Here is a 24,564-nt window from a genome sequence, read left to right as displayed (position 1 = left end):
TATGGCCAACAAGAAACCCTCCAAGGAATTTTATAATGTAGTGTGAGTACAACAAAACACAAAGATGTGCAAGATCCCAAAATGCAATAGAGTGGCACTTTATCTTGGTGCATTTACAAAAATACTACAAAAGGATGTCAAAAAAGATGAAAAGAGACATAAGGTTGATACAATAGATAGTATAAACCATAAAAAATCATTAGAAATAATAAAATTGATCCCTGGACTTGAAACAACCAAGATATCCATCAAAATGCAGAAAAGCAAAAAATGAATACGATGTGCCTAGAGTACATTCTAGATAATAGAATGTCTCAAAATATGTCTCTCAAAGTGCAAAATAGAAATTCAAACTTTGACAACCAAAATAGGCCACCAAATAGCATCAAAAATCCAAATAAATTGCACCATCATGATGGCTTAGAATCATCTTTCTAATGCTTCTTTTAGATCGACAAACAAAATCTGGATGACCAAGTTATGGCCAAAAAACCACATGTAGGTCAAAAATAATTGGAAAAGCCAAAACATAAAAATTTACAACCTCAGGATCTATGCCAAAGTGTCTTAATAAGTGGGTCCAACAATACTATAAATCACCTTGTGAAGTATCCTAGTTTTGTACCAAAATAGTCTCAATTTGTGCGAATTTTTTTTTCTTAATTTTCATGCCAAAAATCACAAAATTGTCACCTTAGGAAATGAGCCAAAAATCTTAATTTGAACACAAAATTTAGAAAATCACCACCTCAAGAAACATGCCAAAAAAATTAGAAAATTGCCACTCAAGAATCATGCCCAATCTAGGAGTAGTATTTTTTAGCCTCAAATTCCAACTGTGTCCAAATTGGACAAATTTTATATGAAAATAGGGGTTTTTGTGTGCTTTGAGCTTAATAGTAATGTCCTTTTTTTTCTCAAAGTGCACCAAAAGTTAGTGACACCCAAGATTCAATACAAAATACCTCTAAAAAATGAAACCCTCTAAAAAAAAAAGCACATATTTGAAAACCAAGCCAAACTTCTCATAAAAACAATAAGGGTATGAAGATCTAGAGCTCTAATATTATGTTGGAGTTGATGAAAGATCAACCCCATAGTTCCCAAGAATCACTTGCATGTAAACACCTATTATAGAAAGGGAGAAGGAAAAGCTATGGAGGTTGGAACTGCTAGATCCATAGATGAGACATTCTTGATGGGTAAAAAGAGAAATTGCTATTATCAAAAGTGAATAAATAAATTACAAAGAGAGATCATCCTTATAAAGGAGATCAAAACCCTAACAGGGTAAAACCTAGATTGCATGATAATAATTAATAAAAGAAATAATTATTATATGCCTAAAGTTTAGCTTAAGTAAACTAGAGATAATAAGTGACTTAATAATTCAATCAAAATGATTTAATTAATAAGGCAATATCTTACTACTCTAACACAAGTAACATAGATCATAGAGAAATTCAAGAGTAAACATCCAAACATTACATTACAATAATGAAAGAAAAAAACTTAGATGCTAGAAATTCAAGTTTGACACTTGAGAAAATTTTGGATTTTTGGAACCTATCATCAAGGTGAGCAGGTGCATAAGGTGCATAGGTGTTCTATTCACATAGGTGCACCAATAATTTTGAATAACTATGCACTGATAGTTAACTACTAGTTCCTGATTTAAAGCATTCCATGCACTGGAAACACATTTCAACGATAATTCAAATCCTTGAAACACCCAGAGGTCAAGCTTCCATCATTTGATCTTCTAGTGACTCTTAGATCCTCTTGCATCTTCCCTCTTCTTATTTTCTTCTTCTTTCATTTTTTTAAGTCATGTAAAGGCTCATGCACTCATTAATTGATGTAAACAAGGGTGGACACCTACTTAGCACCATTTAGAGATAATAGTTTGTATATAATTAGGTTAGTTTTGTTATTTTTTAGCATGTGTTTTCATTTTAAGAGCTCTCACTCTCAACACAAAAAGAGGAGATGTTTTCCTATAAATACATGGATGTAATATGTATTCTAGGCTATTATTTTGGTGTAATAATATATCTTATTGCTGCTCTCATTCTAAGTGTAGTTATTCTTTCTAGATTGTGTTATTTTTATGATAGCATGTTCATGAATAATAATGGAGCCAATGGTTTTATTGCATTGTTATGATTGTGTAACCTTTTAGTTTTGGTGTTTGCCTCATGTTAATGAATTTTACTAACATACGGAGTTGGAGAAAAGATCACCTTTTGTTCTTGCATAGCTTCTTGTCTCACATGAGCACACTTTTTGTGCCCTTGTGATTTCATGAGAAGTGAAACATATTTTGGTTATTATTGAGTTCCCATCGATGATTACATCAATGGAGTTGAGGAAGCACTACTCCTATTTCCATTGGATTCCTATGTGATCTTTTAAATGATTTAACTCATAGCCATGTTGTTACCGTGGTTTATGTTCATTAGGAATTTCCCTTTCAAGTTATTTTCTTTAATCTCCCATTACCTTATCTTTGTTATTTTGTTTTCTAAATACTTGGTTAAAATAGGAATTCATATAGTTATATCGATAACTTACATTCATCATAAAACAAAAAATACCAAAAATATATCTCTTTTGTGGTTACTTTTCAAAACAATAGATCAAACATCTTATCTAAAATTGGTTGGAACTAGAAAATGCCTCCTCATGAATATGCACATTTATCTTCAATTGAGCAGATTCTAGTAGATCACAAGATCGCTTGTAATCTTGGAGTTGATCCTAGATTAGATTTTTAAGAGAGGAGTTCAAAAGGATTCTTGTAGTTAAGCATTGTGCAAAATGACAACTCAAAAAAGAAACACTAGAAGGAGGGCCTCATACCATTTGGAATAGAAAACAACCTTTCTTTTTTGAAATTCTGAAGTTTTTAGAAGTTCAAAAAAAATTTCGTCCAAAATTGTCAAAAGGTGTGCAGGTGCGCAAGGTGCACTATTTTGAGAAAGTATGCTTCTACAGAGGTGCACTTTTTCCAAAATTAATGCAAGCTAGAAGATCCTGATCTATCATCTACATTTTAGAGAGCTTTAAGATCTTCAGATAGTGAGCTAGAGTTCTTAGAACCCAATCATTTTCATAAGTCTCACAGTGACAAATGATTTCCTAGAATTCTACCACTTCCATTCCAAATTTCATCATCTTTAGTTCCACCTTCAAACCAACCTCCAACCATTATTCCACCAAATCCTCCACTAATGGCCTTCTTTGTAAGTATGGTAGATTAACCAATTAACTTGCAAGGTGCACTTAATGACCTTCCCAAGAATCCTAAGAAATTTTGCCCAAGGTCCATCTAAGGAGAAACTCAAATAGTTGAGGACCATATCAAATTTTTTAAAGAAATATCCAATCAAAAGAAAGTTCAACAAGATAATTTGGTCCTTTGATTATTCCCATACTCATTGGGAGAATTTGTATTTAACTAGTACATGAATTTTCCACCAAGATGTATCTAGAATTGGGCCACCTATGAAATTTTTTTCCTTGAACAATTGAAAACATTCGTCAACATAGCTATGATACATCATCAGTTCATATCAATCAAAAGGGATCCAATGGAGACCATTTCACATTTTAATCATCACTTTCATATGGATTTCCACAAGTTGGAAACACCCTATACTATAACAGTTGAAGTTGTAATTCAGATTTATCTTGATGCAATGGGTCATCTCATGAGTATCTTTCTATGAAGGCTAATTGCTATAAACATTGACACAATAGAAAAGTTCTTTGGTGAAGTAATTACCTTTACCAAGAAAGCCAATTCTAATGGAGGAGGATTGATGGTTCTAGCTCAAGTAACTACAATGATACTAACATATCCTACTAGAACACTATTGATTCCTAGTCAATTCATTCTAAAGAATCTAGTCTTGGTACAATAGGCCCTAGTTGTACCAGTTCCAGCCATAACCCATTCAAGATATGAACCTCCAAAAGTTGCTTTCTTTGAGAAAAAGGAAGAAACTTTTGCTTAACCAGGAAAAAATGTCACATCTGAGATTGGTCAAATGAAGAAAACCATGTCTTAGATTTCCAACAAACTAAATCATTTGAGGTTTTCACAAGGGAAAACAACAATTTTCAAAGAACGAATGTCGTCCCTTACAACAACAAGTATTGTCAAAATTACAACAATAATTTCAATGGAAATAACAATGCATGAAATAATTACAATCCTCCAAATCATAAGAATGGCTTCCAAAGGCAGAATTGACATTGGAATACTTGCCCAAACAATAGAAGTATCTCTGCTGATAATTATAACAATGCTTAGTTTATGGACATTAACTAGTATGAAAATAACCAAAATGTACCTAATGATGGTGGCTCATATTTAAATGGAAATCAAGAGATAAAAAGGAAATGATGACAAGTTTTCTATGAAATAAAATTCTATGCTATTAGAATCCTATGATTCTCCAAAGAATTCTGGAATGGAACAACTAGCTAGTGAAGAATTCATGTTTTCATTTAGTCAAGAATTAGATCCTCAACCAGAAGAGATGATAGGTTTTCAAAATGACAATTATAATGCTTAAAATTTGTGTAACCAAAGAGAACCTATGATTAATGGGATTCCTCTTGCCTTGCATGCAACTTTCAACACCTCCTAATCCAAGAGCTAATAAAAATTCAGTACCTAAGATAGCACCCTATGTTGGGAAACAAAATCAAAATCAAGGGAATGTGGGTACAATCTTGAAGAATCCAATATGTGCTACTGAAAAGTATAATGTAGTGGAAGATCTAAAGAGAATCAAGGCTAATATGTCCATGTTTGATATGCTAAAAATTTTTCCTAATAAAAGGGAATTAATGCTGAGGACTCTTGATCATGCAAAGGCAATGCCAAAAGTGAATACAATCACCCAAAAGACAACATCAAAACAAGTCAATTTTTTTTGAGGCAATGCCTATCATGTATAAAGAGAATGTTGAAGTGCCTCCTTTCTTCCTTAGTTTCAAATTTTTTTGTAAAGAACCAACACAATTGTCTTATAGATTTAGGAGCTTCTTACAATGCCATGCCACTTTCAATAGCTCAAAGGTTGGGAGTCACTCCTCAACCCTCAAATTAGATAGTGATACAACTTGACAAGGCATAAGTACAAGTTATCGGGGTATTAAAAGATGTTAGAATAAAATTAACTGTAGACCCTTGAATTCAAGACATTATAAAAATAGATGTGGTTAAAATCCCTAAAACTTACAGATTATTTCTAAATAGAGAATGGAAAAAGTGTTTGAGAGTATGGGTTTAAACTAATTTTAATCAATTATGGCTACCTAGGAAGGGATTGAATAATCAGATCAAAATTGATATCAAGCCAAAGCTGAAGAAAATAATTACAAAATACAATGCACCAAATGAGGTAGCATTTTTTCAAGCTAAGCTAGGCTCCTACAAACTAATGTCTCTTGAAATAGATGTAGCCAAGAAAACTGATCATCTAAATAAAGAATCTATGATCCCTACTCCAAAAGAAGATTTTTTCACTCAATTTATAGATAGTATGGTTGAAAATTTACAATACTTAGGTGAGGAAGCATACCCAAATATTTTGCTTCTTCTAGGATTCTATAGATTACACAAAGTTAGTCATTCAAAATTTGAATGTTGACATTATCAGGAACCAATAACTAGGGTAGTTACTCAGATAATGCAATCCAAAAATGGTCAAAATCCAAATGAGGTGCAAAAGGAAAGTTCAAGTTCTACAAGCACACTTGAATTCATTGAGATTTATAAAGAAGAAAAAGAGGATTCCAATGTGTCATATAGTGACACTTCTTCAGATGGTGGGGGTTTATCTATTCCTCCACCTAGGATGATAAAAATATAGAGGAGAAAACATTTTTTAAAAGGCCAAGGTTGGACCTTAGTGGTCATTCATCTAAAACCCTAGATTGAAAACATCACCAAATTAATTAAGGATATTCAAAGTCAACAAGAGAAACAAATGACCCTTGTATCAAAGATAAATTGTGGCAACTCACCATGTCCGCCATGTGAAAGATTACAATGGGTCCCAAAGAAACAATCTTTTAAAACTCAAGTGAAGGAAAAGCTATGTACAAAGAAGCACAAGATCAGAAAGCGAAAAGAATAGTCAATCTAGACACTCAGGTTTGATGGCTTTAAATGCAAATTAGGAGCTAACCTAGGCATTAAACTAATTAATCCCAAAGGTAGGTATTTTTATACAGAATATCTCTTACAATTTAGATGTACTAACAATGTTGTAGAGTATGAATCCTTGATTTATAGACTCCTCTTCACATTGGAGAAATATGTCAAACCTCTAATAATTAAAGAAGACTCTCAGTTAGTCATTAGATAGGTGAAATAAATATAGTATTGAAATGATAGGAGACTACTTGCATAGAAAAAATGAGTTTGGGACTTGTTGGAAAATTTTGAGGCCTTGAACATAAGGTCCATCCCAAGAAAGAAGAAAATCGTATTTGATGCCCTTTCCATTTCAAAAAGTGCATTGCAACCCATTGAAAGGACAAAGATAAAGATATTTTTAGTTGAATTGGTTTATGCCCCATCTATTCTAGATAATATTATGAACAGACAAGTCTTCCAAGATGAACAACATATTTTTGAGTTTATCATTTGCAATGGCCTTTTCAAGGGACAAGACATTGATGATACTCTTGAAGAAGATGAGCTAGAGGATGAAGATGGAATTATAAATTTGAAGACCAATACTATTCCTAAGGGGATGGTAGAGTTAGAACATATCTTCAATCAAGATGAATTAGCATGTAATAAAATGAATTTTAAAGAAAAAAGTATTGAAGAATGTGATTCATATAATCTAGGCATGAAAGAAGATCCAAAGGTGGTGAGAATAAGAAAAGATTGTAACCCTCAAGAATGAGAAATTATGCTTCAATTGATAACAAAGTAAAAAGATGTCATAGCATGGAGTTATGAAGAACTCAAGAGCTATGATCCTAAGATCATCACTCATGACATTCCATTGAAACTTAATGCAAAACCCTTTCGTCAGAGATGAAGACTAGTGAATCCCATAATTGAGCCTTTGATAATGAAAGAAGTACAATTACTTGATGCAAAATTATCTTCCCAGTTTGACATCCTACATGGGTTGCTAACTTGGTCCCTATAAGGAAAAAGACTAGAGACATTTGCCTCTGTGTGGATTTTCAAAATTTGAACTTGGCTTCCCAAAAGGATAACTAACCATTTCCCTCACTCAATGAAGTGTTACAAATTGTGAATGGGCCTAAAATGATGTCTTTTCTAGATAGATATTCTGGATACAACCAAGTAATGATAGATGAAGAAGACAAGTAGAAAATTGCATTTATAAAAAAATGGGGAACCTTTTAATACTAAAGGATGCCTTTTGGAAACATCAATATGGGAGCCACATTCCAAAGATCAATGGACAAAGATTTCAAAAGGCTGATAAAGAAGTGCATAGTCATCTACATGGATGACTTCACTATCTTTTCTAATGGTAGGAGTACTCATACTACAAACTTGAAAGAAGTGTTCAATTGATGTTGAAGGTATGGTATATCATTGAATCCCAAAAAGTGATCATTTGGGGTTACCACAGGAAATCTTCTTGGTGATATCATTTCTGAAATTGGGATACCTATTGATCCTAAAAGGATAGAGGCCATTCTTAATTTGTTACCTCCTCATAGTCATAAAGTGCTGAAATATTTCTTTGGAAAAATCATTGAGATTGTACATCCTCTTAATGACTTGCTCAAGAAAGGAGAAAAGATTGAATGGGTTCTTGAAATAAAGAAATATTTTGAATACATCAAAGTAGCAATCTCTACGAACCCTATCCTTGTAAGTCTAGATTATGAGTTACCATTCAAAATCTATTCATTTTCTTCAGAACATTTATGCACTGGGATTTTTACTCAAAAGAAAGACAAAGAGGATGAGAGACCTATCATGTTCATGAGTTTCCTGCTAAGAAATTCTACCATTATACACCTAGGAGAAAGGTGTATGCAATTGTTCCTAATCATATGGTTAAGAAATTGCTGATGCAGAATGAACTAGGTGAGAGATAAGGAAAATGGTGTTAGGATTAACCTCAAACATAAATAATAGTTACATGCAAATAAAACCAATATCAAAAAATAATAAACCACACATAAGAGAACACAAGACACCAAGATTTAACATGGTTCACCCAATCCCTAGGCTACATCCACCAATAACAAGTCCGTTATTATTATGATCCAATGATTACAACCTAATTACAATCTACAATCCCTTACAACTCAATACCACTGTAAGAAATAATTTTTGCATCACACACTATGAAAATCCCTAACCCTAAGCCTTTTTATACAAGCTTTTTTTTGCTTACAAAATTATGGCTAGAATAATAAAAAAATAGTAGTTGATGCCTTTTACAATATAAAGGCATTTTTGGCTTAAACTCTTGTGGGGGCATTGTCCTTCGACCCTACCCTATACTATGATAGGGAGTGCACCAAGGGCATTGCCCCTTGATCCCATCTTAGGGGCACTACTCCCAATGTTGGAACTACAATAGGAAAGGTAAAATTTTGAGGGGGGGGGGGGGGGGGGATTGAATTAGTAGTTTAAATTTTGACCCATAAAACATTCACCACACATCCATCTCATAAATTCAATAAGTAAACTGAAATATTCACCACACATCCATCTCATACATTCAATAAGTAAACTGAAATACCATGTAAAGAATGTACATATAAATCATGTAAACAATTAAACATTCACACATATATGAAACCAAATATGATTACCCATAAACCCTCCATTGAGAAGGTAAAACTAGAGTGGGAATGACACCCACAAATCTTCACTACTATAGTAATAAAGTGTATTGAATGAAGATTACAATGTTTGATCACGAGACATGATCTACCCTGTAAGGGTTTTCCCTGTTAAAGGATTTCAAAACCATGTTAAAAGTGTGCCTTGTTAAAGGACTTTAACTCACAATAAAGTAAGAACCTTGTTAGAGGATTTCAATATAAGAGATTTAACTAATTGACCTGTTAGAATGTCTCAGTATTGATCTTGTGGTTAGCACTTTGTTGCTTGATCACAGATCACCTATAAACTGAGGTATTCTTGATCCTTCTTGATGAGATGTCTCTTTTCTGTTCACTATTTCATTCCTTTATTCTCCTTTAACTAATTTTGCAATGCAATTTCAACTCACAATATGTTAGTCACCATGAATGCCCTATTTGTGCATGCAAACTTCTCTCTTCACTCCTTCCACATACATAAGAAATTTGGTTTTTTCCTCCTTAAGAAGATCTAGGTTACTTAGGGTTAGGTATGAATCAATAGCTATGATTCATCCATTTTTTTGCTTAAACCTTCCCTTTACTTGATTGGGTGCATGTAATTCATAGGGATTCTAACTTAAGATTCATCCTTATCACTAAAATATTGTAATTTAATCTATAAGTCAGCTAAAAAATGGTTTACATAGTAGTTTGTGCAATACAAACAACTATGACAAAACTATGTTGCTTGACATCTATAGTCTCTGATGCTCGGTATATACTGATTTCTATATTATGACATGACATCTGAATGAGTTGGCATGCACTACTTAGCTTTTTTATTAGTTAGCATACATTGTCTGCTCAACACTTGAGTGACTTGGCACATGAGAAACTTGACACTCACTATAGACTTAGCATGCTCTATCTTATACATGTTGTTCTTGATATATAGTACTTGTTCGACATGAACTAAGTAAATGACTTAAGTGTATAGACACTCACTTGTCAAAACCAATTTGAGATCAACAATCTCCCCCTTTGACATGAGTGTCAAAAATACTTGGTCATGCATTAATATCCTTATTCTTACGAGCATAACATATCTCTTATTCAACTACTATACAAAATATCAAAATATCAAAATTTTACAACAACTTATACTTCAAATTTTGATAACTCCCCCTAAGTTGTTAGATCTAGTTCTATACTCAAAATATTACTCTTACTAAGTAAATATGTCTCAACTAATACTCTTTGATATTTGTGCTTGCTATCTATGCTTGCTTCCCATGCTCTTACTTTCTCTTAGATTATCTCTCTTTCTCTCCCTTTCCTTAAGCTAACTTTCTCCCCCTTTTCTTATTCTCCCCTTTTTGACACTAATGTCAATAGACTATACACTGATAGTGTGTTTGTCCAAGAAAGATTTATGGACTTCAAGAATAATTTTGAGAGTGGCATCCCAATTGTCACAAGCTACATACAAAGACTTAATTTGGATAGCTAGCTTGGAAGCAAGGTGAACTAGGTCATCTAATGTAGAAAGATTGGGGTCTTTCTTCATAATATTTTCCACATAGCCTAACTCCTTATGCAAAATCTCCATGTGAGGAGTCAATGTAGCTTGGATGCTAATCAATTTGGTCTTTATGTTGTCTTCTTTTGTAGATAATGTTGCTAACTAATTTTGGGTTTGCAATAAAATCTTTAAATGCTTCTCACTTTGAGTTGGAGTCATGGGAAACTTAGCTCCTAATAACTGTATGTTACTCTCCAAGCTCAGGATGTGATTTGTTGTTTCTTGTGTGAAGTTTGTAGGATTACATAGTTTGGTGTATAGTGAGACAATATTCTCAAGTACCTTCTTCACATTTTCTACCTTAGTTGCCAATGCAACTTGTGTAAGTGCTATATCACCAAATATTTTTTTCATTCACTTTACCTTGAAATTTCTTTTTGGACCATTCTAATAATTTTGCATTAGTATCAAGGGCTATATCACTTACCTTTTCCACTATATTTGTTAATTGTTCAATAAGTGGCTTAGTTTCATCTAAAGTGGGCAAACTAAATGCATCTAGCAAGATGTCTTTAATATCAAGCAAAGCTTGCTTCTTCCTATGCTCCCTTCTAAGTAGATCTTGATGTTTCTTTCTAGCCAAGGCTTTTTGTAGTATACCCATATGCTCTATTGTCATTATGGCATAATCATATTTTGGTAAAATAATTTCTTCATCTAGGCTTACATTTACATATGTTATTACCTCTTCTACCTTTGATGAACTTGGACTCAGTACTGACAATTGCAAAGGTGTTGGATATATGCTTAGCTTTTGAAGAGTGTGACTAGAAGGAGTGCTAGATTCTGGTAAAGTTACCAAGGCTTGAATTGTTGCTTGCTCCTTCAGTTTGGGTGTCAACTCAGTCTCTTTAGGCTTGTCCATTTCTACCACAATGCCTTGGATTACACCTTGAACTTGTGCTGGAGGTGCAGATAAATCTATCTAACCTATTTGACTCTATATTTAATAGTGGCTTGAGTTTCCACTTTATCCTCTCTAACTATATCAACTTATTATGGTGTAGCTTCCGGTACTTTATCTGAAGGTTTTCCATTAGTGACTTAAGGGGTGATGGTAGGTGGTTCTTGTGTATTCAATTCTTCCCTTTTAGTGTCAGTCACTAATTTTAGAATTTCATTTATACTCACTAATATAAGGTTGTCACATAATTTAGCATGTAGTGTAGTTTGATCAAGTATCTTTTTCAAATCTTCTTCTATAAGGGGATTGATGTTCTAAGTAGTGAGATCAAAAAAATCCTTTATTGTAGCTATTTTAGTATTTACACTTATTATTTGTTGAGGGATGACATTTGGTAATTGTGTATCTTGTACACTTTGTGCTCTACCTCAGCTGTTGCCAGATCATATATATTCATTTCTGTACCTCCCTCAATTGTGTCTTCCTTATTGTCATCTTCATCATCATCTTTAACTTCAATAGGCTCCTATTCTCCTTCTTTTATTGTAGCTAGCCCATATGTAATTTTCTACATTTGTGTGGTCTTCTTTACAACATCTTCAATATTATTCTACAATATGTTAAATGCTCTATATTTAGGGACAAATCAAACAACATATTTCTTTATGGCTTTGGCTATCCATTCCTTGCTAAGTTCAAGCATAATTTGAGCAAGGGAGGTGTCCCTAATTTGTCTTTCTAGGTTTAAACAATAATTCCATTTTCGCTCCACTCTTTCCTATAACATTTTAGGCATAGAGTTGACAATCTCTAGAGGGGCTTTCTTAAAACTTTCCATCATGGCATACATTACCTCCTCCACTTGATTCTTTTGAAATTTTCCAAGATTATCAAAATCAATGTGAGAAAATCCTAAGAAATTTGCATTAATTTTAACATTATCACATAGGTTGTCTAAATCTGAAGATGGATTGTGACTCACCACTTGGAATTGGCTATTGTCATAAGATTCTATTCTTTCTTCATCAGATTTAGCTTGAGAAATTTACTTTCTCCTTGGTCTTTTCTATGCTCCTCCTTCTTGCTCTATAGGTTTGGCTTTCTCTTTATCCTTTTTTTCTATGACACATGTACTAGCCCTTGTGATAGGTGGAGTAGGTTTGGGTTGGCTTGGTTTAGCAATCTTCTTGGATCTTGTCACTATTTGTTCTTTAGCCTTTCTCTTCTTCTTATTAGTAGGAGTAGGTTCTTCCTTTTCTTCTTCTTCCTCAACACCTTCTACAATTTCTATTTCTTCCTCTTGCTGATCTTCACCTTGTCCTTGTGTTAATGTAAGTGGTCCTTGGATTTGAGTGTCTTCTTCCTCTTCATCATCTTCCTTCTTGGTACCTTCAACAAATTTAGCTTTCAATTTATTTACCAACTTCTCCTTCTTCTTGATGATAGAGACAATATTTAATTCCATGGTAATCTTAGATTTTTCGATCTCATAATTACCAAATGCTTTGGCATCTTTATCTATATCTTCTGCAAGTAATGTTGTTATTGCTGCAGAGGCCTCATCTACATTAATTTCATAGCCTAATGGCCTTAGCCATATTACTCTTGGAATTGTTGCTTGAAAAAATGTATAATCAATATTAACTAGGAAACAAACATAATCATAATGTTTTTCCACTAATGATACTAGAATCCTCAATCTCTTCTTTATAGATTTCTTGAAGTCCTCAAAGTAACTAGTCATTACTTCAAATTTTTACCTAGTTGTTTAATGAACTCTCCTATTTAAATTTCCATAGACTTGTTTGTCTTCCATGCCATAGTGCCAAATGTAGTAAATGTGTTTTGAACATAAAAGAAGATACATATCAAGATAGATCCAAATTTTCATTGAGCACTCTTTGTTTTTCTTATTGCTCCTAGGTTTTCAATGAATTATTGTAGTTGTAGCTTAACAAGATCATATGTATGATCCTTCTTCACAATTTTGAAAACCACATCCACTGCAATACAGGGTACACTGTTCAATCTACTTGATTGGTAAAACTTATGTGCAATTACCATTATTGCAAAATCTATTAGAGGATCTATGATGGTGTTAATTGTCATTCCCCTCTTATTCCACACAACCCCTGTATTCTTCTCAATAACTTCTTTAGATTCACTCCTCATAGTCTTAGGCTGATCTAGGGTTGGATACCTTGTTATCCTATAGATTATTCTCTTTATAATTTTTATAGGCCCATTGCCTAACCATAGTGAACTATCATGAATCCATACAATCCTAATCAATTCAGTTTTGAAAACAATAGGAAAATCTAGGGCATGAGTTAACCCTTTCTTCTCTAGAATCTTGAATTCTTCCCTAATACTGTATTTTCACATAATTTTCCATATGCTTCTATGATTTTCATGTCTCTGATACTACATATATTACAGTTGTAACACTTTTTGACATCCTAAATCATTAAAACTTTCAGTGGTATCATAGATAATGCATTGAAGGGATCTTGTTTGTATGAAATGTCTAGGATGGCTTTGAAAATAGGTTATTTTACTTCATTACTAACCAACAAAACATTCAAAACCTCCTTTCTCTCTACACCTATACCTTTTGTAGAACTAGATGCTATTATGCAAAATAATGGCTTATGAAAATAAAAATAGCATAGCTCAACACACAATAAATACCTTGCAAGATCTGATAAGATGATGTCAAATACCTATTTAGATCTTTTGCAATGAATTTAGATGATGTCAAATGAATTTTCAGATCACATCTAGTTCTTCTTGCTCTTTCTCAATTTTGAAATGATGTAAAATGAGAAAAAAATTGATCAAATACCTCTTTGAAGTACTGTAATTAATGTTGAGTGCTTACATAGTTGTAAGCTCAGTATCAACCAATTTCTAGCTCACTCGACATCCACTAATTATTTGAAAACCATTAGGAGCTTGGCATCAACTATTGAATCTATTATCTTGACATCCTCTAGAATATCACTCAACAATCATAGGAAACTTTTCATGCTCAACAATAACATGAAAAACTTAAAGATTATTTTTTGACTCCTAATAACATCTTGCATCTTTGTTCATGCTTATATAATCTTTTTAGTACTAAATCCTTTGGAACTAATGTATGATATAGCTTTTGAATATTATTCCCACATACCTTTTGATTGCTTAGTTTGATGACGTGTGATCACTTGACCCATCGGGTGAAGTGATCCCTTCTCCACCTAATGTGCTGCAATCCTCCTTTTTCTTTCATGTCTTGTTCATTTCATTTCTAACATTTTCAATATTTTTCTTTCCTTTGCCTTTATTAAACTCACAATTTGGTGCCTTTAACCAATCTTTAAATAGCTAGAACATGTCATTTGACTCAACCAACTTTTGTAGTCACTTCTAAAGTGTGTTTTAATACAATTCTTAAGAACATGTCCATACTCTTGACAATAATGTAAACTATATCTTGTATTATAATTCCAATTGAAAGAGTTGTCATTGTTCTTTACCTTTGTTTACCAGTCTGATTACCACATGGGTTTGCATCTGTACTCAAAAGCTCTATGTCCATACTTATGATAGTTATAAAAATATCCTTTAAATCTTTGAGTGTCCATGGTCTTAGTTTTGCATTCATGTGCTTGATGACCTTATTTGTTGCACTTATGACAGTGATCCATGGTATATTTCTTAACATCCTAATTTATAGTCTTTCTTCTACATACATTTGTAGTGTGTCCTTTCCTACCACAATTATGACAAGTAGGTTTATAATTCTTACCTTTGTTACTTATTTCTTTAGCACTTTTGGATGACTCTCCTTCTTTAGTGCTTGTATATCCCAGTCTAGATGTATCATTGTTAGGTCTAGGGGATCTCATTAATTGCTCAAAATATTTGATGGCTTCACTTGGTTTATTGAAACTTTTAGCAAATTCTTTTTCCCTTATTATGTCATTATTTAATTTCTCATTCTACAAATTCAATGTTGTTATCTTGATCTCCTTAATATTCAATTCATAGTTGTCATTCATCATTTGAATCAAAGTATTTAATTGTATGTTAGAAATCTTAGTCAGCTCTAATGATTTCTCTTCCAGTCTATTGATCAAAACTCTTTTGTCATCTTCAATCATAGATTTATCTTCCATAGCTTTCTTTTTCAAGTTCAGTCACCTCACATAGTAGTATGGCTTGTGTTTCTTTCTCTAACTTGAAATTTCTAATTTTTTAAGCTTGGGCTCTATTCTTTCCATTAGATCTACAATTGCCACATCAAATTCATTGGAGTCTCCATTAGAAAATAGCTTATTAGTCTCCATCTCTTTATATTGTGCGCCATTCTTGTCAATAGAAATTTCCTTCCTTCTCTTCAATGATTTCATTAAGTATTCTCTTGCTTCATTCAATTGATGTAGAATGAGTTGTATTTTAATTCCCTAATTCTCAATGATCTTTTCCAACTTCTAGACTTACATTTCCAAGATCTTTCCTCAAAGTTGCAAACCTTCTCTTTCAAAGATCTAGGCTCTGATACCAATTTTTGGAATTACAATAGGAAAGGTAAAATTCTAAGGGGTAGGGGGTAGGTTGGGGGGGGAGGGGGGGCTGAATTAGTAGTTTAAACTTTGACCCATAAAACATTCACCACACACCCATCTCATAAATTCAATAAGTAAACTAAAATGCCATGTAAAGCATGTACATCTAAATCATGTAAACAAGTAAATATTCACACATATATGACACCAAATATGATTTCTAGGAAACCCTCCAACGAGAAGGTAAAACTGGGCTGGAGATGACACCCACAAATCTTCACTACTATAGTAGTAAAGTGTATCCAATGAAGGTTACAATATTTGATCATGGGACATGATCTACCTTGTTAAAGGCTTACAAAGACTGTTAGGTCTTACCCTATTAAAGGATTTCAACACCCTGTTAAAAGTGTGCCTTGTTAAAGGACTTTAACTCACAATAAAGTAAGCACCTTGTTAGAGGATTTCAATATAGCCTGTTAGGACTACTCTATCAAGAGATTTAACTAATTCACCTATTAGAATGTCTCAGCATTGATCCTGTGGTTAGCACTTTGTTGCTTGATGACAGATCACCTCTAAATTGATGTATTCTTGATCCTTCTTGATCAAATGTCTCTTTGTAATTCATAGGGATTCCAACTTAAGATTTGTCCTTATCATCGAAATATCATAATTCAATCTCTAAGTCAGCTCTAAAAGAGTTTACATAGTAGTTTGTGTCAATACAAACAACTATGATAAAACTGTGTTACTTGACATTTGTAGTCTCTGATGCTCGGCATATACCAATTTGTATACTATGACTCAACATCTGAATGACTTGGCATGTACTACTTACTCGACTTCTAAATCACTTAGCATACACTATCTGCTTGGCACTTGAGTAACTTGGCACTTGAGTAACTCGACACTCACTATGGACTTAGCATGCTCTATCTTATACATTTTGTGCTTGACATATACTACTTGTTTGACATGAACTAAGTAAACGACTTAAGTGTATAGATACTCACTTGTCAAAACCAATCTAAAATCAAGACCAAAACCCTAAAAAAAATAATATGGGGAGAAAATCACACTGAAAAAACCTCTGAGTGTAATTAGGCTCCACATCACAACAATGTCCCACTTGGAGACTGATCAAACTCCAGAATAATAACCTCCCAGTTGGAAACTAATCATAGCACTACTAAACCTATAGCTCCCTTTGGAATATATCAAACCACCCTAGACTCTATTGTTCTTTTATTTTGTTTAGTCAAGAAGACCAACCAAAGCCGAAGAGGAGTGAAATTCTCCCTTGTCACTACCTTTGTGAACATATCCACTAGATTTTCATTTGTATGTATCTTCTCCAACTTTAACTAGCCATCATCCAAAATGGACCGAATGAAATGGTACCACAATTGTATGTGTTTTGTCTTTGAATGCAAAGCTAAATTCTTCACAAGATGAATAACACTCTGGCTATATGTGAACAAATACTTATCCCTTTGTGAATGTCCCAACTCTTCCATGAAGAACTAAAGCCATATCATCTCCTTGGCTACCTTTGTAGTAGCAATATATGCTATCTTTGTGGTGGATAAAGCATTAACCTTTTATAACCCAGAAACCCAGCTCATGACCACCCAACCAACAATAAATACATAACCTGTAGTACTTCACCTAGTATTAATATCCCCTACTAAATCTAAGTCAACATATCCTTGTAAATTAGTAGTAGATACCCCAAAGTGTAAACACTTACTGGATGTTCCTCTCAAATATCTGAGAATCTATTTGACTGCATTCCAATGCTCAATTATTAGATGACTCATATACCCACTAACAATTCCCACTACATGTGCAATATCTAGCCTAGTACATACCATAGCATACATCAAGCTTCCTACAACTGAAGCATAAGGTACCTTGGACATCTTATCCTCCTCTTCTTGTGTCTTGGGACACATCTCCTTAGTCAACTTCAAATGACTAGGTAAAGGCGTGCTGATAGCTTTAGGATTCTCCATAGAGAAACATTGCAATGCCTTCTCAATATAATTAACCTAAGATAATGTCAATTTTTTATTCTTCCTATCTCTACAAATCTTCATACCAAGGATTTTTTTTTCCACCCCTAAATTTTTCATACAAAATGCATGTGCTAATTGGGGTTTCAACCCCTTAATGTGATTCATGTTAGACACAGCTACAAGCATATCATCAACATCTAAACATAAAATATTGTAGCTATCATCATCCAACCTTTTAAAATAAACAAAATGATCGAAATGACACCTAATATATCCATGCTCATGCATAAACCTATCAAATTTTAGATACCATTTCTGAGGTGCTTGCTTCAAGCCATATAAATTTTTCTTCAATTTGCACACTAAGTTCTCCTTACCTTTGACCTTAAATACCTTTGGCTAAGCCATATATATCTCTTCATCCAATCACCATGGAGGAAGGTTGTTTTAACATCAAGCTACTCTATATGCAAATCTTCAATAGCCACAATACTTAAAACAATGCGAATAGAAGTCATTTTAACAACAGGAGAGAATATCTCATCAAAATCAATGCCTTTTTTCTATGAAAATCCTTTTACAACTAACTTGGCTTTAAATACTATTAAAACTCATTTTTTCTATAAAGCCTTTTTACATGTAGGCAACTTGCATAATCCCATGTCTTATTTTTCACCAAAGAGTCTATTTCTTCTTTCATTGTAGACTCCCACTAAATCTTTGTATCCACCTACACATCTTCATCATAACATCTAGGTTCACCACCATCTGTTAGTAAAATATAGTAAAAAGAAGGAGAAAATCTTTTTGGAGGTCTACTTAGCCTTGTTGACCATCTAACATTCACTAGGGTGTGTGGTATTTGTTGTTGTCATTGATTTAGATCATGAGGAATTGCTGGAACATCAGCTTTTGGAGTATGATCCAACACTACATAATCATCTTTCTTCTCATGTTGTTGCAATAGATCTTTGTACAATTCTTTCTCATTGAATATGACATCCCCGCTTCTTACAATTTTATGATTTTCAAAATCCCAAATCCTATAACCAAATTCTTTAATACCATATCCAAAAAATACACATTTCTTTGACTTAGCTTCCAGCTTGGTTCTATTTTTAGAATCTATATGATCAAATGCTTCTCAACTGAATGTCTTGAGAAAAGAATAGCTCACCTTCTTACCAGTCCATGCTTCCTCTAGAATACCACAACCCAAAGGAGTAGAGGGACCTCTATTAATCAAATATACAATAGTATTGATAGCCTCCACCCACATGTTTAAGGAAAACCTTGCATGCAACCTCATGCTTCTTGCATGCTTTATTATTGTCCTATTCACGCATTTAGCCACTCCATTTTCCTATGGAGTTCTTGGAAAAATTTTCTATCTATTAGTGGAGAAATAATCTTCAAATTCATGATTGCAATACTCACCACCATTATCAGATCTCAAACTGTTTAATTTCCTACCAATCTCACTTTCAACCAAGCATTTCCATTTCTTGAAAGTTTGAAATACATTAGATTTCTATTTAAGGAAATAAACCCATACTTTTCTAGTTGCATCATCAATAAATGTAATATAATAATGAGAGCCACCAAGGGAAGATACTTTAGCCAATCACCATACATCTGTATGCACAAGCTCTAATTTCTCACTTCCTTTTTCCTTCTTAGTCTTCACAAAACTCACTCTCTTTTGTTTTCCATAAACACAACTTTCATAGAAATTTATATTAACACATTTTAGACCTACTAAAACTTTCTTTGAATGAAGTACTTTCATATCTTTCTCACTTATGTGCCCAAGTTTGTTGTGCCACAACACTATATCAGAATCAATAGACGCTATTTGTTTTCCCTACTCAACTACAACAACTATTCCTGAATATTCATTTTTCTTTAAAACAATCAAAGAAAAAGGAACAATATGACCTCTATAAAGATATAAGGTGCCTACTTTCACACCTTTTGCTACTATAAGGGAACTTTTTGAAACTTTTCAATTTTTATCATTAAAATTAATTACACAACCCTCATCAACAAGTTTTCTTGCTGAAATTAAATTCCTAGTCAACCTTGGAACATATCTTACCTTATGTAGTAGCTAGTGATTCCCATTCTACAACATAATCTTAACTTTTCCCTTTCTAACAATCTCACATGGTTCATTATGCACCAAATAAGAAAACCCAAAATCCCCTTGGACATAATCAATGAAATAACCTCTATGAGGTGTAGCATGAAATGAAGCACCAAAATCTAAAACCTATGAATCATCAACACTTTCTAAAGATAGAAGCAAAGCATCCTGTTTGCATTTGTTACTTACCACATTTTTCTCTTTGTTCCCTTCTAGTTTATCTTTCATCATATTTCTTTTAAGTCTAGCAATCTTTCTTCTTATGCCCTAGTTTCCTATAGTACCAACAATCTCTCGGTCTCTTGGATTGAGAGCTCTTCCCCTTTGACTTTCCTCTTGATTTCTAGTATTATTTCCTCTCTTAGTTGTTCTGCCTTTTCTTTTTGCATTCAAAGCACTTCTAATGTAGATCCACTCAAGGTTTTCCTATGAGTTTCCTCACTCAAAATAACATTGATCACATCATCATATTTTAGGGTATTAGATCCAGAAAAAAAATTAATCACAACCATTACCAAGCGATTCCAACTTTTAGGCAAAGAACATAAAATCAATAAATCCCTAATTTATTCATCAAAATTAATACCAACAAAAGATAACTAACTAGTAACATTATTAAACTCATTTAAATGACCTGCAACAAATCCACCTTCCACCATTTTCATATTAAATAAATGCTTCATGAGAAATACCTTATTTGAAGCAGATGGCTTTTCATACAATTTTGCTAGGGTTTCCATCAACTCTTTCATCATCTTCACTTTTGTAATATTAAATTCCATTGATGGCACTAGGCATAATCAAATGCTTCCATGTACCTTTCTATCTAAAAGATCCTAGTCATCATTTGTCATAGATTCCTAATTCTTGGTTTTGTTAGGAACCTGTGTGTTCCTTCTGTTTATTTTGTTAGAGTAGTGTTGTTGGACGCATATGCTTTGTAAGTCATCTCGTGAGTATATTTTATTATCCCACATGCATAGGTAGTATTACTTTTCTAGATCATACTCAGTATATAAGAATAGGTTGAGGCCCTTGATGGGCACGGACGAATTTATTGTATTGAGCTTGCTCAAAGGAGGTTACCCCCTCGAAGTGGCCTGCGATCAGTAGATTCATTCTGAGTTCTGCTATCACTTTGTATTCTGTTATTTCGAGCATTCTCACGATATTGCTATAAGGAGGTTCATCACATCTGGTATCAGAGCACTCTCTTGGGCTCGCTGGGTGGAAATTACATCAAATTTTTTTTTTTCTGTCGTGGCCTTCAGGTTCCTCTCACTTCTAATATCTCTTGTTATTGCAATAACTCTTTTCAGTTGTTCTGTCTGTGAGTGAATTTTTCTAAGTCGACTGTTCAAAAAAAAATTTAAAAAAAAAAAAAAAAAAAAGAGTAAAATTTTTTCTGTTTTTTAGTCGTAACTTCCTTGTTTGCTTTCTGTTTCTGCTCATACTTCCGCAGAACGTCTGCAATATCATTTCGCATACTTCCTTCCTTGGCGACCCAACCCCAAATTTTACATATCAAAGCCCTAAATCCCTCATTTATCTAATTTTAGGGTTTGCCCTATCTTTTTCACCTCTCATCCAATCGCCACCAAACTGAGCCACAAGATTCAATTCCTCATTTTGCTCCCTTATCCCTCTTGGACTGTTCGCCTCATTTTGCCTCCCTACCCTTGAAACCCTCATTTTTCTGTTTCCCTTGTCCCCAGATAGTCTCCCACCACCCGTCGAACACCCATTTCCTATCTGAGTTTTACCCAAATCCAAGTTTGCCGTAACTAAAAAAGTTTTTGTTTCTCATCTTCTACCCATTCCAAAAAAAAAAAAAAAAAAAAAAAAAAAAAAAAAAAAAAAAAACCTTGCTTTATGGTTGTTACGCGTACAGGAGCAAAAATCATGGAAGAAGAAATGGCATCCCTCAAAACCAAACTTCAAGATCTAGATGACAAAATTCTGGGTCTTAACTTTCAGCAGTCAGCCATGAGCCGAAACCATTCAGGAGATACTGGGTCCTCTTCTGGCAATTTCCGTGGACCAAAGCTTGATTTTCCACGCTTCGATGGTTCTGATCTAACTGGATGGATCTATAGGGCAGAGCAATATTTCAGCTTGCATAATACTTTGGATAACCACAAAGTCCCCCTTGCATCTTTTCATTTGGAACATGAAGCTCTTCAATGGTTCCGTTGGTACATCAAGGCTAATGTAGGCCCAACATGGAGAGAATTGTGCACCCTCATTTTGGAGCGCTTTGGCCCTAGTTCCTTTGATGATTTCACAGGAGCACTCACTAAACTGCGTCAAACAGGCACTGTAAGAGAATACCAGACAGAGTTTGAAAAATTAGCTAATCACACAGAGGGCTTGTCTGATGAATTCTTCCGTAGTTGTTTTGTCAGTGGTCTGAAGGATGCACTTCGCTCAGAAGTCAAAATGTTTCGACCTACTACAATGATGGAAGCCCTTGGGTTGGCTAAGTTAGCAGAAGACAAGATTAGTGCTCTACAACGCTCCAGATCTAATTTTGTTCCATTCAGAAATATAGGTTCTCACAACCCTCCAGTCATACTAGCTCCCAGAACTACTCCGATCAAGCACTTGTCTGAAACAGAGATGCGAGTCAGGCGAGACAAAGGGCTTTGTTATAATTGTGATGAGAAATGGTCTCGGGGCCATAGATGTGTTCAGCAAAAGCTCTATCTCTTGGATGTGGATTCTCCACCGGAACTGGAAGAATATGTAGATGCTCAGGAAACAGTGGATGATGAGGTTGAGCCTCACCAGCCTGAACCTCCTTCACCAGAAGCTCCACCAGAGATATCTGTCCATGCTTTGGCAGGAGTCACTACTCCACAAACCATGCGGGTCCAGGGTTTCTTCAAGAAGATCCCTCTTACTATACTCATTGATTCTGGTAGCACTCATAACTTCATTGATCCACGAATAGCCAAACAGGCTGATTGCTTTATCCATCCCTGCTCTAGCTTTGAAGTCATGATTGCCAATGGGGGCACTTTACCTTGTAAAGGGAAATGTCGCAATGTGCGTCTCTCTATTGGCGATTATAACATGTGCTCTGACATGTTTGCCTTACCCTTAGGTGGCTGTGATGTGGTTTTGGGTGCCCAATGGTTACGTACTCTTGGCCCCATTCTCTGGGATTTTGCTGAACTTTGGATGCAGTTTTCAGCCGAGGGGCACCAACACACTTTGAAAGGCTTACAACCAGGGTCTCTCAGCATCATCAGTTCACACCGTATGGAAAAACTTCTTAAGAAGAATTCACATGGTGTCATCGCTCAGCTCCATTCCATTCAGATGCAGCCATCAGTAGTCTCTAGCACTCCTGCCGATCTCCAACACATTTTGGACAAGTATTCTGGTGTATTTGCTGAACCTATGGGATTACCTCCTTCTCGTCCAGAGGACCACCGTATTCAGCTCCTTCCTGGCAGTGTTCCGCCCAACATCAGGCCCTACCGCTACCCATTTCATCAGAAGACCGAAATCGAGATACTTGTCCGTGACTTACTGAAGCAAGGTATTATTCGCCCTAGTACCAGTTCCTTTTCTTCTCCAGTTCTGCTTGTTCGCAAAAAAGATGGGTCATGGCGACTCTGCATTGATTTCCGTGCACTTAATCATCTCACTATAAAGGACAAGTTTCCCATTCCAGTTGTTGATGAACTTCTTGATGAACTTCATGGGGCTCATTTTTTCTCCAAGTTAGATCTTCGTTCTGGGTATCATCAAATTCGGGTTAATGAGGAGGATATACCTAAAACTGCCTTCCGCACACATGATGGTCACTATGAATTTTTAGTCATGCCCTTTGGCCTCACGAATGCTCCTTCAACATTTCAGGCAGTGATGAATAACATATTTCGACCATATCTCCGGAAATTCATTCTGGTCTTCTTTGATGATATCCTCATATATAGCAAAACTTGGGCTGAGCATCTCCATCATCTGGAGCTTGTCTTGCAACTTCTCTCTGATCATCAACTCTGTGCAAAACTATCTAAATGTGTGTTTGGCCAGGAGGAAGTGGAGTATCTCGGGCATATTGTTGCACACCATGGAGTGCGGGTGGATCCTACAAAAATAGATGCCATGAAAACTTGGCCGCATCCTAAAACTCTCAAGCACCTTCGGGGTTTTTTGGGGTTGACTAGCTACTACCGCAAGTTTGTCAAAGATTATGAGAAAATTGCAGCACCATTGACAGCTCTGTTAAAAAAGGATGCCTTCTCCTGGACCCCTATTGCTGAGACTGCATTTGAACAACTGAAACAGGCTATGTGCAGTACACCTGTTCTCGCAATGCCAGATTTTTCCAAACCCTTCACTATTGAGAGTGATGCTTGCGACAATGGATTGGGTGCTGTTCTCCTGCAAGATGACCATCCTATTGCGTTCACTAGCAAAGCCCTCTCTGGTAAGAATCTAGCCCTCTCTACTTATGAAAAAGAAATGATGGCTATTTTGCATGCTGTACAGAAGTGGCGGCCATA

The sequence above is a fragment of the Cupressus sempervirens genome, chromosome 4 (assembly GCF_028749045.1).
Source record: "Cupressus sempervirens isolate cs-2001-9-10 chromosome 4, ASM2874904v1, whole genome shotgun sequence".
NCBI lineage: Eukaryota > Viridiplantae > Streptophyta > Pinopsida > Cupressales > Cupressaceae > Cupressus > Cupressus sempervirens.
This window is presented reverse-complemented; position numbering follows the sequence as displayed.